Below are 16,895 nucleotides of genomic sequence, written 5' to 3' on the forward strand. Positions count from 1 at the left end.
AGGGAGATACGAGTCCTAGGTGCCTGCTGGGTACATATTCAAGACAGAGTTAGGACCGACTCCAAAAATTCTGCACTGTCTCCCAGATTGGGGGAAAAATTTGTATTTTACTGAAAATTTCATTTCTAATAGATGGAATCTGATTTACCTTAGACTTGGTCAGCAGTCATGTGGATAAATTTCAGAACAACAGACAGCCTGTGGGCTGGGGGGGACAGGCAGGTTGGCAGGTGGGGGCACACTGAATGCTCCTGGGGGTGTGGTGGGTGTGCTTATATGATTTACAGGAGCCGAGGCTAACAAAGGCACTAAACTGCACAAACAGCCTCATGTACAAAGTTTTACATGAAAAGGGGCCATGGGCTTGTTGGCGCTATAATTCTTAGCACTCTGATTTGCTCTCTGGGGCTTTGGGTTTTTGAGACAATATGAGAAGGGCAGGTGCCCTTTGGCGTGGAATGTCTCCCATTCCTGTTATTCCTTCTTCCTCTTTTTGTTTTCTTCAAGGGCCAACAAGAGAAATTAATATGACAATGCCAAAGCATCTGTAATTGCAACAATTTTCTGGGAGAAGGGGTGTGTTTTTGACATAAATGCAGGGGTGCCAATATTTTTGGCGATAACTTTTTTTTTCTTATTTTTCAAACCAAAAAGTTACAGCACTTCAGCCATTCACATTTATAAAACAATATGACCAATCACTAGTTCAACCTCCCAGCCATTTATCCTTCAAAAACATGGCCCTAGAAACGTTCCCACATTTTCATCATATCTTTTTTCCCATTTAGTCTGTCCAACATTTTTTCATATGAAGCTGCCTTAATCATCTCATTGGTCCGTTCCTATATATTGGGGATTGTTGAGGATTTCAAATGCCTTAATATTACCCTCATGGCAGTTATGAGTCCCACCATCACAGCCTTAAACTGTTTATTATTCCCCTTTGGCAATTCCACTCTATCTCCTAGCAGACAGAGTCGGGTTTGCGGGGTAAAGTAAAGCCTAGCCATTTGTCCAGGAGACCAAGAACTCTACCCCAAAATGGATATACCTGAGAGCACTGCCACAGCATGTGTAAATAAACCCCCACCTGCCTTCTAAAGTTCCAACACTGATCAGTATTAATTAGTCCAGTTCTATTTAGTCTAACTAGTGTCCAGTACTATCTGTGTATAATTTTATACTGAATAAATTTACCTTTTACTTCCCTATATTTCCCCACTCTAGAAAGTATTTTTAACCATTCATCTTCTCTATTTTAACACTCGTGACTCAATGCCTCAGTTGCAAAAACTTCCAAAAACTCCCTCCTCCTCCTACATCATACTTACTCTTGAAGTCTGATTATGACATAAACATCCCATTTACGAATAAATCCCAAAGAGTTTTCACCCCTTTGGGTTGCTATTGTTTCCATACTTTTTCCTATTTGTATTTCAGGATTGTGCCAAATTGAGGAATATGGCTGCATGTAATGTGATACTTTAAGCTTCTTATGTATTTTTGATCCATATATTCCTCAAAAAAGATATTATCGGGTTTGTGTTTCTTATATTGTCCCCCCATTGTGACAGAATGTGCAGAGGTTGAAATAGTGAAGCCAAATCGCTCTCGATAGCTATCCAGTCCACATCAGAATTCACATTCTTCCAGTGATAGTAGAGTTTGGCTATTTCAAATGACATGCTATATAATCTAACATCTGGCAATCCTAGACCTCCCTTGGCGAAGTAATTTTAATCCTATAGGTTTTTTTCTTTCCCAACAAAAATCTTTTACTATACTCTCGTACTGTTTAAATATCCTTTCCGGAATATTAAATGGAAGCATCATAGAGAGATAATTAACTTGAGGCACCACAACCATTTTAGTAACATTAACTTTCTCCCCATAAGGATAATTTTAATGCTTTCCATTTGTCCATATTAAGTTTAATTTTGTTCAATGAGGGTTCAAAATTCTGAATTATTATTTTGTCAATATATAAACAGATTTAAACTTCATGTTTATAGTTCAATTTTATGTTATATAAACAAAATCATTTTTAATACAGTGCATTTTTTTATTAATTCAACAGCACCCATGTTCAATCCACTTAAGTTTGGAAGGTGTATTGGAAGGTAACGCAGATATTTCTTAAGTGGGCATCCAGAGATATCGTCCCCCCTCCAAGCACCCCTTTTCTCCACTAGTTCAGTATGGAGCTCGACAGGAGGAATGGAGAGGTAGAGAAAGGGGTTAGTCTCACACATAATGTAATACAAAATAAAGAGTAAATACAAGTGCCATGAAGCAGAATTGAGCTCCAGCAGGCCTCGACTTACAGTAAAGGAATTGTAAGGCAGACATGCTAACAAAACAGCTTTACATTCCCAATTCCAAACCATTAATGGGCAACCTTAGAGTGACGAGGGCTAAAAAAAACCTTAGCTATAAGTAGGAATGAAACATTGTGAAAAGCCAAGACTCCACATGAACATGTTCTCCCCTTGCAGAGTCAGATCACGCATTTGAAGTGTTCCCAAGTGTTTGTGTGTTTTAGGTTCCTGTTAGTGAGGGGTCCTTTGCCGTTCTGTCTGACATCCAACAGAAAGTCCACTGTGTCTCTGCAACTTAAGCTGAGTCAGTGTAAGTGTGTGGCTCAGTAGCTCAAGTATTTGGGCTTATAATCCAAAGTTTGCTGGTTTAAATCCAGCTTCAGATGGATAACTGTATGTTTATGGGCCATTGAGTTATGAAAAATAATCAATGCAGTGAATCACTATATTCTCAAATTACTTGTTGTACTTTTACGAACAACACCGTTTATTAAACAAACAAACATGCATTGGCAGAATGAAGAATTAAAAATGAAAATAAACTATCATTTAAGAAACTGTGGAAAACTGAATTTACAATATTTGTAAATTGAAGGAAGAGTCCATTAACGTAACGGAAAATGTGCTGGTAATTTTCTGCCAGTACATTTTCCATTTTTTGGTGGATTTTTTTTTTTACAGTGTATGACACGCTTGAATTCACTGAGCTCAAGTGTATGTGAAAATTAATATATTTACATCTAGTATATTTCATGGCTTCACTGTATTTCCCACTGCAATGATCAGTTTCATCTAACTGGTGATGTTAAAGGCAGAGCTGAAATTTAGTTTAGTCATGACCTCAAAATTTAATTGAATAGGTATTCTATACAACCAGACGGAACTGCTGGTTGGGCTGGTCATCACCTACATTTTCTAAGTGAGGTCTAAATGTAAAGTTTCAAATTGCACAATATATATTAATCTGTTTTTAATGTTTTTACAAAATATTTTTTATGTGTTTGCATCTTATATTTTGTATAATGGGCTTGTACATTTGATTCTTCCTTGATTTCGGTGTAATGAAGTGTAACTAGTGAAAAAGAGAGAAGCTTTTGGGAAGCATTATTGAACTTATTGTCCAGAGTCACTTGGGTGACAATTAAGGTCAATATAAATCACCCATTACCCACTGTAATCCTTTGTATTCCCCCCGCACACTCTGTTAACAAAATAAGAGGGTTGAAGTCAAATCAGGTTAAAAATGTAAATTTGATCCTCCGCCTATCGCGGAAGATGCGTTCCAGACCCATCAGCGATAGGTGAAAATCCACGATACAGAAAGACCATATAAATAATTTTTTAAGTTTAAGCCTTAAAATACCCCTCCCACATGCTTTAAACACATGTAAACTCATTAAAACAACACATATATCTGTTTGTCGGGCTAAGGATATGAGTAACATAATAATAATAATAATAATAAAAATAAAATAATAATATGTAATATATATATACACACACACAACTTTCTCTCTATATATGTAATGGAATATATAAGAATAAAAACACATATGGCTCTTACACATTCTTTTCATCCTTCTTCATGCAGCGTACTGTTGATTCATTCAAGCCATAATGGCGAACGCCGTCCGCCGTTCGCTTTCCTTCCCGAAGCACATCCAGAAGTTTTACCTTCTCCTGAATGGTCAACGTCTTCCATCGTAGGGCTTAGAACAAAACGAAAACAATCGGACCACAAACAATGTACGGGATACGCAGAGAATCGTGAGGTGTTGGAGGAAAATCCGCGATATAGTGGGGGAAATCGCTGTAATGTGAAATCTGCCAATCCTGGTTTTCAGCACCATGGACAGAAACCTGTCGTTTATAGGGACCTATTATGCCCATTTTCACTGTTCATAATTGGATTTTTATGGTCTGCTAGAATAGATTCACCCTTTTAATAGATGATATCCTAGAATCCAATATATTATTGCAGGGCTGTTTTCATTTGATGTTAACCAAACGTGATATATTTATTTTTACTTTTGATATCTCATCCTTTTCCCCTTATCTGATAAAAGCCGCTGTCCGCTGAGACAAGCTGGTGTGTTTTTACTGCTCATTGAAAAGTGGGTGGTGCGGACATTGTGTATTACATCACACTCTGAGACAGTCACTGATTGGTGGGCTCTGAGGGGGCGGTGTGACCTGTCTCATGAATCATCTATCAATCAACCCAGGATGGGGGGACAGGCAAGTGTAAGGCAACAGTGCTAACCACTGCACCGCTCCTGAAAATCATGAACCATTTTAAATGTTGAAGTTTTTTTGAAATATTTATTAAATTTAAATATTTATTAAATCAAAACATTGAGCAGTATACATGATATAGCGACTCATTAATGAATAAACAATATAATAAGATTCAATTTTGCTTTCACTACTTAAAGCGCCAGAACAACGCATTTGAAAAAATCAACAGCTATATCTCTTACCAGAAATCAGGAACAGGTTAAGAAAATCCACAGACTTCGTCGCGAGCAGTTTAATATACGAACTATTTCCTTCTACCCAACTCCACACACCAATAATATCACTGCGCAGCAGATATCGCCAGGGAGCTCGCGCTCGTGTCTAATGCGCAGTGATACGAGTAGTGTACTTCGATAGAAGCCCGACATTTCTACGACTGATATTTCCAAATCTGAACAACTCCCAGCACAACTTTGATGGATAGATAGCATTAAGGCCCCTCTAAAATATCTTTTTATAGTTTTGGGGTGAACCTCCCATTTAAACGAAGTACATCGTGGTGCTCATGAATTTGAAAGCCTAGATGCCTCATCTCGCTTTTCCACAACGTGTCAGCAGCGCCACTATCTTGGAGCGATAATTAGACATAAACAAGCAACATGTCAGGGTGTAGATGGAAAGATCTTTTAGCCATAACTTCTTTACTAATTAACGCATTTATATCTTACAATTATGTAGAATAAATAAACAAGCCCACCACTACTGCCCCCCCAAATTTATGTAGTACTGCTCATAGTATTCTCAACAAAAACTAATCATGCTAGTATCCCGTCAGTATCACAGGATAGTAAACATGTTATGTATCTTATTTGACCGTACCGCAGATTTTTTTACCTGTGAAATGTGGTTCCCTGTTTTCTAGTTTTAACATTCCTCATGTTGTTGCAGTTTCGAAAATAGTCGGTTCACTAAGTCATATCTATGAATCCTCTATTTCACAATTACCATGCCAATATGGCGTATCACCCAATGAGGTATCCAGGCTTTCAAATCTATGGCGATGCTGCCTACGCTACTACCAGTCACATGACACAGGAGCTACCAAATTCCCGCCAATCGGGAGCCGGCTAGATCAACCAAGCCCACCCGTCACATAGAGAAGAGTGAGGCGAAAGAAGCGAATCAGTTTAAAAATGTCACCATCAACGCAGTGTTCAGTAGTCTGAAGATATTTTACTTTAAGCAAGGCACAAAATAAAGTTGTAGTATTTGTAATAAAATTTGAAGATTAGCTGACAGGAAAGCCAGGTACAGGTTTAGTCCTCCTTAATCAGCTTGTCGGTTACTAAATGTCGGCAAATAAGCTTGCCTTTTTCTGTGATTTTTTTTTCAGTTAAATTGACACTTAACGAAGTAATCTGAGACCTGAGATATAACATTGGCAACGATGGTCATTTTTTACAATCATAGATTTTAACATTGAGGACGTGTGTCTCATGTCATTTTCACATAGAGGGAGTTTAATTGTTTTTATCTGTGTCTGTGTGTCAACATATGTCTATTTAGTTATGTCACTCAAATGTATGATTAGTATCGACATTTCGGTAGACTACTATGTTGTAATAAAACTAATAAATAATAAAAGGACTGCATGGTCCTCTGGGAGTTGGGCAATAGAACGGAATTGTAAAGTATCAATAAGAAATACTATTAATGAAGTAGCCGCCCTAACCTTTTACTTTGTATGAAGTGTGCATACAAAACACAAATAATGCAGTTGTACTGTTATGTATGTAATTTAAAAGGTATACTTGCCAGCAAAAGATTGAGTTAATAAAATTAAATGAAAAGTATTAAGACCCCTTGTCATTAATAGTATTATATACTTCTTAATTTTACAAAGACTTTATTTTCTCTCATATATTTAAGTTTTTGAAATTGATAATCTGGAAAACTGCTGCCTGGGATCCACTATCCATTCTTGACTCTTGGAATAGGAATTGAAGTCGAATCAAACAGCCTTACAGCACCCTCTTGTGACATACAGTAATATGAATGAAGTGTCCCGTTTTAAAAGGCAGACATTGAGGCCGAATTTAAGTTGGTCACAAATGTATTTTTCTTCTGCAGCTAGAAGCGTCATCTGAGCCTGATTTTAACTGGTATGTAGGTGTGGGATTCTTGTAGTAGAAGTTATGTGAATTGCGGTACTCTGAAATTAAGTGATATGTGTATTAGAATCGTGAAGTGTCATCTTCCTTTTGTTTTAGGTTCGCCCCGGGCATTTTTATGAACGATTAGGTTTTCTGAAGGGATGTTATATATGACCATTTCTTGGATACGTCTCTTGTACAGTAGTTGCAGTTTGTCAGGCCTAATGTGACATGGTGAACAAGTCCTGTGATTAAAGCATGTCTGCTGCTTAAAACATTGAGTTGTATGCTGAAGGTTTCTTGCCGGTACACGTTGAATTACCGTTCCATTAGAATATTCAAGTGTTATTTTTAAAATCATTTAATGAAATAGGTATTTATCTCATCATTGATGACTGTGGTCCACCTGTGTGACAAGTAACCTATCCCGGACAGAGGTTTCTTCAAGGCCTATTGTAGGAACCCCATGGTGTAGCATTATGAGAAAGTATACAGGGAGTAGTACAAATGAGCAGTCGCCCTGCCCCTCTTTTACTCATTTTGGATGCTTAAATTACTAAATTGTGTCTTTAATGCTAATCTGTATGATTCTATGGTCTGAGTGAGTCTCCAGTACTACATGAATGGTAAACCTAAAAACTCTACTTCTCTTAGCTTAATAATATTTTCTTTCTTGAGTTGAATTAGTTTGTGTCTAATTTTCATTTTATTGATTTTCTGCACGGGGGCGGCATGGTGGTGCAGTGGTTAGCACTGTTGCCTCACACCTCTGGGACCCGGGTTCGAGTCTCCGCCTGGGTCACATGTGTGTGGAGTTTGCATGTTCTCCCCATGTTGTCGTGGGGTTTCCTCCGGGTACTCCGGGATCCCCCCACAGTCCAAAAACATGCTGAGGCTAACTGGAGTTGCTAAATTGCCCCTAGGTGTGCGTGTGCGTGTGAGAGTGAATGGTGTATGAGTGTGCCCTGTGATGGGCTGGCCCCCCATCCTGGGTTGTTCCCTGCCTCATGCCCATTGCTTCCGGGATAGGCTCCAGACCCCCTGCGACCCAGTAGGATAAGCGGTTTGGGAAATGGATGGATGGGATGATTTTCTGCACACTTGGATTATTTATTTGCCCCCCTTGTCTTTTGTACATCTTACTTTGAAAAACTTTCATGTCACATTTTAAAACATTTGTACATCTTACTTTGAAAAACTTTCATGTTACGTCTTAAAACATTTGTGTAACTAAAAAACTATGGCCAAGTTATATTACCAAAAAAACCTCATCTGATAAATTTATACAATTTGTGCAACATGTTTGAAAAATAAACAATGTACAACTATGTTCAAGTTAGATTAAGAACAACACATTTGATAAATGCATACATTTGGTATAACATCTGTAAAATGTTACACTACTTGATAATGGTTGTCCGTTCTTCCCCATTGCTAGCATTCCGATCTTTTGCTCACCCCAGACATGGATATTACATTACAAGTTTTTTCAACGCTTGCATCTCCTTACGCCCCTGACTATCCTTGAACAGCGAGTGGAAGAAATCCCCCTTTTCTTCAAACATCCGCATCCAAATCACAAACGGTATTCTCAGCCCAAAACAGTCGCATTTAGGCCGCTGACATATATTCAGCATTCTGTCCCCAAGCTCCCCGGTCGCGTCCCACTTTATAAAGGTCCTCCGATCATTACCTTCGTCAGGATTTTTAAACTGCATGGCCATATTGTAGATGTTCCCCCGATTGTCATGGTTGGTGGTCACTTTCATCATCGGGACGCTGATAGACTTCAGGTTTCCCCATTCATCTTCAGAGAAACTCAGTAGATGCGGGTCGTCTTTCGCGGGGTCTGCGCCGTCTACGGCGATCTGAAACATGTGCAGTTCCTCCTCATCGTAGTCAAAGAGCCAGATCAGTTTATCCCCGTTGGGCATCTCGCAGGTACAGATGTAGCCGCTTGAATTTTCCCCTCCCAGCCGGCTGCCTGCCGGTTGCCTGCCAAAAGCCAGCCAAAGGGACTGACCCCCCTCCTTATGGGGGTGAGCCTAAATTATCGTCTAAACCCGCCCATCTATTCACTTGCACTTGTTACCATGAGATAGCGCTTTCTTTACAAAAACACATTTTAGTTGTGGTCACAAGTTTACATACAACAGGTATCAACCAGAATCTTTTGGTAGCCATTAGCAAGCCTCTGGCATAATTCTGGCTGAATATTTGACCACTCTTCTTTGCAGAATTTCTAGTTCATTTAAACTAGTTGGGTTCCAGGCACAGACCTGGCTTTTCAGCATAACCCACAACTGTTTTGAAGCTTGGCATCCTGATCAGGAGTGACAATTTATATAAAAACATAAGAACATAAGAAATGCATAAACGAGAAGAGGCCATTCAGCCCATCAAGCTCATTTGAGGAGAACTGTAATAGCTCAGCAACTAATAGCTAACTAATTTGTTGTTCTAATATTCATTTATTGTATTGTATTATTCCTGTAATATAATGTGATTGCACATTTTATACTTCAACGTTTAATCTGTTGCATGTTATTAACTGTGAAAAGGCTAGTATTGTGTGTTTTCTTACAGTTTTTTTTTCAATTGCTAAGACAGTACCATAGATTCTACTCTGTCTCTTCACATACATGATCCATACTTGGCATTGCTCTGGAGAAATATCTTGGCATCCAGCATTCATTGTTTGATCTTGTGTGAATTTACATAATTTGTTTATTTTATGTGTTTTTTACAATCTATTTTAGAAAGGGTCTTGATAGTAATTTAGTAAAATTATATATTTCAGTTTTGACTGTTTTACTAGCAGTTTTAGGGTCAGTATGTACTTATGTGCAAAATGGCCTCTGATAAATGAATTGAAGAATAAATTTTGAAGAATTTAGTTATTGATTGCATTTTGTATGACAGCAAAGCAAAATGCTTAACAGTTTAGCTCACATGAGCTAATGTTGTGGTGAAGAGTTTTGAGAAAGCAACTTCAGTATTGCAGTATCTGTCTTAGCAATTGAAAAAAAAACTGTAAAATTCACACTGCCTTTCCAAACTGATTGGTGTGAGGAGCAGTGACAGACATTCCACACTGATGGGCCACTGACAGTATGCAAAGGTCTGGTGACTCCAAAGTCACTTCAAAGTTGTAACACTTTAGTAATCAAACCTCACACAATTCTTTGAATATCTCATTCACCTTTGTGTAGCCAGCCCCTATGTCTATAAGCTTCAGAGCTCAAACGTCTTGGCTAGAAATGTTTATAATGTGATGTTTTACAATTTGTCAGCACCACTGAAAATAGGTTTCGAAAAGTGTATGTTTAAAGTTGATTTTAACAAAAAAATAGAATAATCACATTCAAAATGATCTCAGATTATTGATGCTGTGTTTGTGCTGAATAAAAGCCTTTGAGATAAATATTGTTTAGATAAGTGAAATATTTTACAGTTTTTCTGAATTGCTGAAATATTAGAAATCATTTTGGGAACAAAACTGCATGCCAATTGCCAAAAGCCATGTATTGAAACAATCACTTTGGCAAAACTTTAAACCATGCTCACCTAATTAGATACAATTTGAAGATCTCAGTCACCCTTTTTGCAAAACTTGAAACACATTCTCATTCATCAAAACACATTTTGAGCTAAGGTGAACTTTGATGAAAAATTGAAAACACAGGCCGCAGAAGAGAGAGGAGTAATACCGCTTCCATCAAATTGACAGGTCGGGTCAAAAGGTCACTTGTGGGCGGGGCTTGTGTAGGCGGGGCTTGGTTGTGGTGGTACGATGTGACGTCACGGGAGTTGGATTTATTTATTTATTTATTTATTTATTTATTTATTTATTATTTAAAATTATTATTTATTATTATTATACATTATTTATTTATTTTAAATTATTATTTAATTATTATTTTATTTTTAAATTATATTGAGGAGAGTGCTATATTGAGGAGAGTGCTTATGAGTGTGTGTGTTATTTTAATAAGTTATTATTTTGTCGGGCACCGCCGGGGCTGAGCGGGGGTGGGTTACCTGATGGAGCGTGAGCGTACGGCGTGTCTGGTGTTGCGGAACCGTGGTAAGGTCCCAGGCTTTGGAGAATCACCAAAGGACTTAGAACGCTGTGTCTGGTGCGGTACTGCGCTAAGGTCCCCACGGTTTTGGATAATCCTCGGAGAGAGCGATGCCGGAGAGCTGAGAGCCGTGCCATTGCGCGAGTCTGATGCCGGAGAGCTGAGAGCCGTGCCGCTGCGCGAGTCTGAGAGAAACTCTGAGAGCCTGAGACTCTGGGAGAAAATGATAAAGTTGGAGCAAAGAATGAGAGGAGGAGGCGGAGGGTCTGTCGTCCAATAAAAACGCTTGGCGGTAGTTTTGACAGTGTATGTGTGTTTCTTCTTCACGCAAGCGTTTGTATTACATCAGCGTATGGGGCCACACTTTTGAAGGCCGTCTCTAACAACTTGGGCCATATATAAAATCTGTTTGAAGTTTTGTTTTTCATATATGACCTCGCACAAGTACAGATATGGGTTAATAGAGACACGATATGAGCGCACCTGGTTAATAGCAATTAAATAATCTAGTAAAGACACGCAAGCGTTGTATTACATCAGCGTATGGAGCCATACTTTTGAAGGTCATCTCTAATGACTCGGGCCATACATCAAGTTGGGTAAATCCTGTTTTTCATACATGACAGTACAGATATGGGTTAATAGAGAAACGATATGACTGCACCTGGTTGATATTACGGCGAGCGGGGGTGCCTTTTCCTCCTAGGGTAGAGGCACAAGCATCTTCGAGGTCTTACCCTTCCTGCCAGCCAAAGAGGTTCATCCAGGCCTTACCTGGTGAGTATATTATTTCTTTTATTCGTGTGATAAAAACGCTAATTAATTAAATAAATAAAAAAATAACATTCTAATAATAGGTATTCTCTGTTTTTTTTCTATGTACAAGAGAGAGACTGCGCTGACCGGTCAAGAGAAAATCTACAAGAGACCTAAATCAGCAGTGTTATAAAGCACATAGCCAACGCTAATTAATAAAGAATTTAAGCATAATAGCCCAGACGTACCATGGCCTATAGCTGGTAGAAATGGAGCTATCCTACGGCCTACAAGATAAAAGCATATGGCACCAAATTGGAATCAGTAGTCTTTAAAAGAATAAATGGACTAGCAACTGTCTCTGGGGGAGCACCCCCGGTTAGGTACTATTAAGCAGCATTTAGTGACATGCATCAAAACACATTTTTAAAAACTTTGACAGAATAAAGTCTTAGTTATTTTAATAGATACGTTTTTCAGTAAATGTTTATTCACGCGCATGCGGAGAAACACACACCCCGGAGGTCAAACTAAAAAAAAGTTGATACAAACTACAGTTGTATCGGACACGCACACAAAAACACAAAAGAGTTTGCTCAATCAAAAAACACCAAACATATATAGTTCACGTTTTTTATTAAAATGTATAAGGATTGTTTTGTTATAGCGAAATTTTAAATTAATATGAGTGGGATATAAGTCATTTAGGCAACAGTATTTGAGTATTTGAACGGCTAGAAATGACCGACCAGGCAGGCAGAAGTCTGCTTTTCTTATCTCACAAGTCATGGAAGAGTGGGAGGGGGCCACATAAGTGTGGGGTAGGAACTGTGGAATCAGGCAGGGGTGTAAGAATTTAGGATATAGTCTTGTTATTTTAAAGAAGGTGTACATGATTATTTAATTATATTTAATAGGAACCAGTAAGCTGCATTTAGCACCATGCTGCAAATACACATTAAAAACTTTAAAGAATAAGGTCTTAGTTATTTTAATAAATATGTTTTTTCAGTAAATGTATATTCATGCTCATGTGCACAAGCACACACACACACACACACACCAGTGGTCAGGGGCTTTAGAGTTTAACTTTAGGTCTGTGAAAGTATAGGACCGCGATGTGTATACAGACCCCAAAACATACTAACTTAGTCGTTCATGAGTCTTATTGTGAAAAACCACACAAAATAGACTTGTAAATTTTAAAGAAAAGACATTAACAGCTTTTGTTAATGTTTAAATGTATAAAAACTTTAGATGTGTTTGTTAAACAGTCAAACAAAAATGTGTTATTTTAAAGTAGTATAAAATATAACCTTAACTTTGGACGCAAGATGAACAACCTACACACACACACACACACACACACACACACACACACACACACACAGCAAAACCCCAAGCATGCGCACAAGCGCACAACCAAAGGTTGGGAAGTGTGCTTTCCTTATCTCACAAGCCATGGAAGGGTGGGAGGGGGGCCACATAAGTGGGGGGTAGGAACTGTGGAATCAGGCAAGGGTGTAAGAATTTAGGATATAGTCTTGTTATTTTAAAGAAGGTGTACATGATTATTTAATTACATTTAATAGCAACCAGTAAGCTGCATTTACACATTAAATGCAAATACACATTAAAAACTTTAAAGAATGGTAATATAACTTGACCATAGTTTTTAGTTACACAAATATTTTAAGACGTAACATGAAAGTTTTTCAAAGTAAGATGTCCAAAAGACAAGGGGGACAAATAAATAATCCAAGTGTGCAGAAAATCATCCCATCCATCCATCCATTTCCCAAACCACTTATCCTACTGGGTCGCAGGGGGTCCGGAGCCTATCCCAGAAGCAATGGGCATGAGGCAGGGAACAACCCAGGATGGGGGGCCAGCCCATCGCAGGGCACACTCATACACCACTCACTCTCACACGCACACCTACGGGCAATTTAGCAACTCCAGTTAGCCTCAGCATGTTTTTGGACTGTGGGGGGATACCGGAGTACCCGGAGGAAACCCCACGACAACATGGGGAGAACATGCAAACGCCACACACATGTGACCCAGGCGGAGACTCGAACCCGGGTCCCAGAGGTGTGAGGCAACAGTGCTAACCACTGCACCACCATGCCGCCCCTGTGCAGAAAATCAATAAAATGAAAATTAGACACAAACTAATTCAACTCAATAAAGAAAATATTATTAAGCTAAGAGAAGTAGAGTTTTTAGGTTTACCATTCATGTAGTACTGGAGACTCACTCAGACCATAGAATCATACAGATTAGCATTAAAAACACAATTTAGTAATTTAAGCATCCAAAATGAGTAAAAGAGGGGCAGGGCGACTGCTCATTTGTACTACTCCCTGTATACTTTCTCATAATGCTACACCATGGGGTTCCTACAACAGGCCTTGAAGAAACCTCTGTCCGGGACAGGTTACTTGCCACACAGGTGGACCACAGTCATCAATGATGAGATAAATACCTATTTCATTAAATGATTTTAAAAATAACACTTGAATATTCTAATGGAACGGTAATTCAACGTGTACCAGCAAGAAACCTTCAGCATACAACACAATGTTTTAAGCAGCAGACATGCTTTAATCACAGGACTTGTTCACCATGTCAGATTAGACAAACAGTCTTGTCCTGACAAACTGCAACTACTGTACAAGAGACGTATCCAAGAAACGGTCATATATAACATCCCTTCAGAAATTCATGACACACTGTCTGATATTACAATACAGTTCATAAAAATGCCCGGGGTGAACCTAAAACAAAAGGAAGATGACACTTCACGATTCTAATACACATATCACTTAATTTCAGAGTACCGCAATTCACATAACTTCTACTACAAGAATCCCACACCGACATGCCAGTTAAAATCAGGCTCAGACGACGCTTCTAGCTGCAGAAGAAAAATACATTTGTGACCAACTTAAATTCGGCCTCAAAGTCTGCCTCTTAAAACGGGACACTTCATTCATATTACTGTATGTCACAAGAGGGTGCTGTAAGGCTGTTTGATTCGACTTCAATTCCTATTCCAAGAGTCAAGAATGGATAGTGGATCCCAGGCAGCAGTTTTCCAGATTATCAATTTCAAAAACTTAAATATATGAGAGAAAAAAAAGTCTTTGTAAAATTAAGAAGTATATAATACTATTAATGACAAGGGGTCTTAATACTTTTCATTTAATTTTATTAACTCAATCTTTTGCTGGCAAGTATACCTTTTAAATTACATACATAACAGTACAACTGCATTATTTGTGTTTTGTATGCACACTTCATACAAAGTAAAAGGTTAGGGCGGCTACTTCATTAATAGTGTTTCTTATTGATACTTTACAATTCCGTTCTATTGCCCAACTCCCAGAGGACCATGCAGTTTTATTACAACATAGTAGTCTACCGAAATGTCGATACTAATCATACATTTGAGTGACATAACTAAATAGACATATGTTGACACACAGACACAGATAAAAACAATTAAACTCCCTCTATGTGAAAATGACATGAGACACACGTCCTCAATGTTAAAATCTATGATTGTAAAAAAATGACCATCGTTGCCAATGTTATATCTCAGGTCTCATATTACTTCGTTAAGTGTCAATTTAACTGAAAAAAAAATCACAGAAAAAGGCAAGCTTATTTGCCGACATTTAGTAACCGACAAGCTGATTAAGGAGGACTAAACCTGTACTTGGCTTTCCTGTCAGCTCCTTGGGGATGGCTAATCTTCAAATTTTATTACAAATACTACAACTTTATTTTGTGCCTTGCTTAAAGTAAAATATCTTCAGACTACTGAACACTGCGTTGATGGTGACATTTTTAAACTGATTCGCTTCTTTCGCCTCACTCTTCTCTATGTGACGGGTGGGCGTGGTTGATCTAGCCGGCTCCCGATTGGCGGGTATTCGGTAGCTCCTGTGTCATGTGACTGGTAGTAGCGTAGGCAGCACCACCATAGATTTGAAACCCTGTGAGCCTCGTTGGGCGATATGCGATGTTGGCGCGGTAATTGTGAAATAGAGGATTCATAGATATGACTTAGTGAACCGACTATTTTCGAAACTGCAACAACATGAGGAATGTTAAAACTAGAAAACAGGGAACCACATTTCACAGGTAAAAAAATCTGCGGTACGGTCAAATAAGATACATAACATGTTTACTATCCTGTGATACTGACGGGATACTAGCATCATTAGTTTTTGTTGAGAATACTATGAGCAGTACTACATAAATTTGGGGGGGCAGTAGTGGTGGGCTTGTTTATTTATTCTACATAATTGTAAGATATAAATGCGTTAATTAGTAAAGAAGTTATGGCTAAAAGATCTTTCCATCTACACCCTGACATGTTGCTTGTTTATGTCTAATTATCGCTGCAAGATGGTGGCGCTGCTGACACGTTGTGGAAAAGCGAGATGAGGCATCTAGGCTTTCAAATTCATGAGCACCACGATGTACTTCGTTTAAATGGTAGGTTCACCCCAAAACTATGAAAAGATATTTTAGAGGGGCCTTAATGCTATCTATTCATCAAAGTTCTGCTGGGAGTTGTTCAGGTTTGGAAATATCAGCCGTAGAAATGTCGGGCTTCTACGAAGTACACTACTCGTATCACTGCGCATTAGACACAAGCGCGAGCTCCCTGGCGATATCTGCTGCGCAGTGATACTGCAGGTGTGTGGAGTTGGGTAGAGGGAAATAGTTTGTATATTAAACTGCTCGCGACGAAGTCTGTGGATTTTCTTAACCTGTTCCTGATTTCTGGTAAGAGATATTGTTGTTGAATATTTCAAATACGTTGTTCTGGCGCTTTAAGTAGTGAAAGCAAAATTGAATCTTATTATATTGCTTATTCATTAATAAGTAGCTATAGCATGTATACTGCCCAATGTTTTGATTTAATAAATATAAAAATTTCATAAAGATTTCAAAAATACTTCATACTTCAATACTTCAAATAGTTCATGATTTACAGGAGCGGTACAGTGGTTAGCACTGTCGCCTCACACCTCTGGGTTCCAGGTTCGAGTCTCGGCATGGATCACATGTGTGCGGAGTTTGCATGTTCTCCCCATGTCGTCGTGGGGTTTCCTCTGGGTACTTCGGTTTCCCCCCACATTCCAAAAACATGCTGAGGCTAATTGGACTTGCTAAATTGCCCGTAGGAGAGCATGTGTGAGTGAATGGTGTGTGAGTGTGCTCTGCGATGGGCTGGGCCCCCATCCTGGGTTGATTGATGGATGATTTTCAGGTCACACCGCCCCCTCAGAGCCCACCAATCAGTGACTGTCTCAGAGTGTGATGTAATA

At 38.7% G+C, this 16,895-nt stretch overlaps 1 protein-coding gene across 1 annotated transcript in view; it reads right to left on the reverse strand.

Annotated features, from left to right (window-relative positions):
* Positions 1-16,895, reverse strand: part of LOC125722753 (protein NLRC5-like) — a 519,818-nt gene that overhangs the window by 91,917 nt on the left and 411,006 nt on the right. The window lies entirely within an intron of this gene.

This window comes from Brienomyrus brachyistius, unplaced genomic scaffold, assembly GCF_023856365.1.
Source record: "Brienomyrus brachyistius isolate T26 unplaced genomic scaffold, BBRACH_0.4 scaffold42, whole genome shotgun sequence".
NCBI lineage: Eukaryota > Metazoa > Chordata > Actinopteri > Osteoglossiformes > Mormyridae > Brienomyrus > Brienomyrus brachyistius.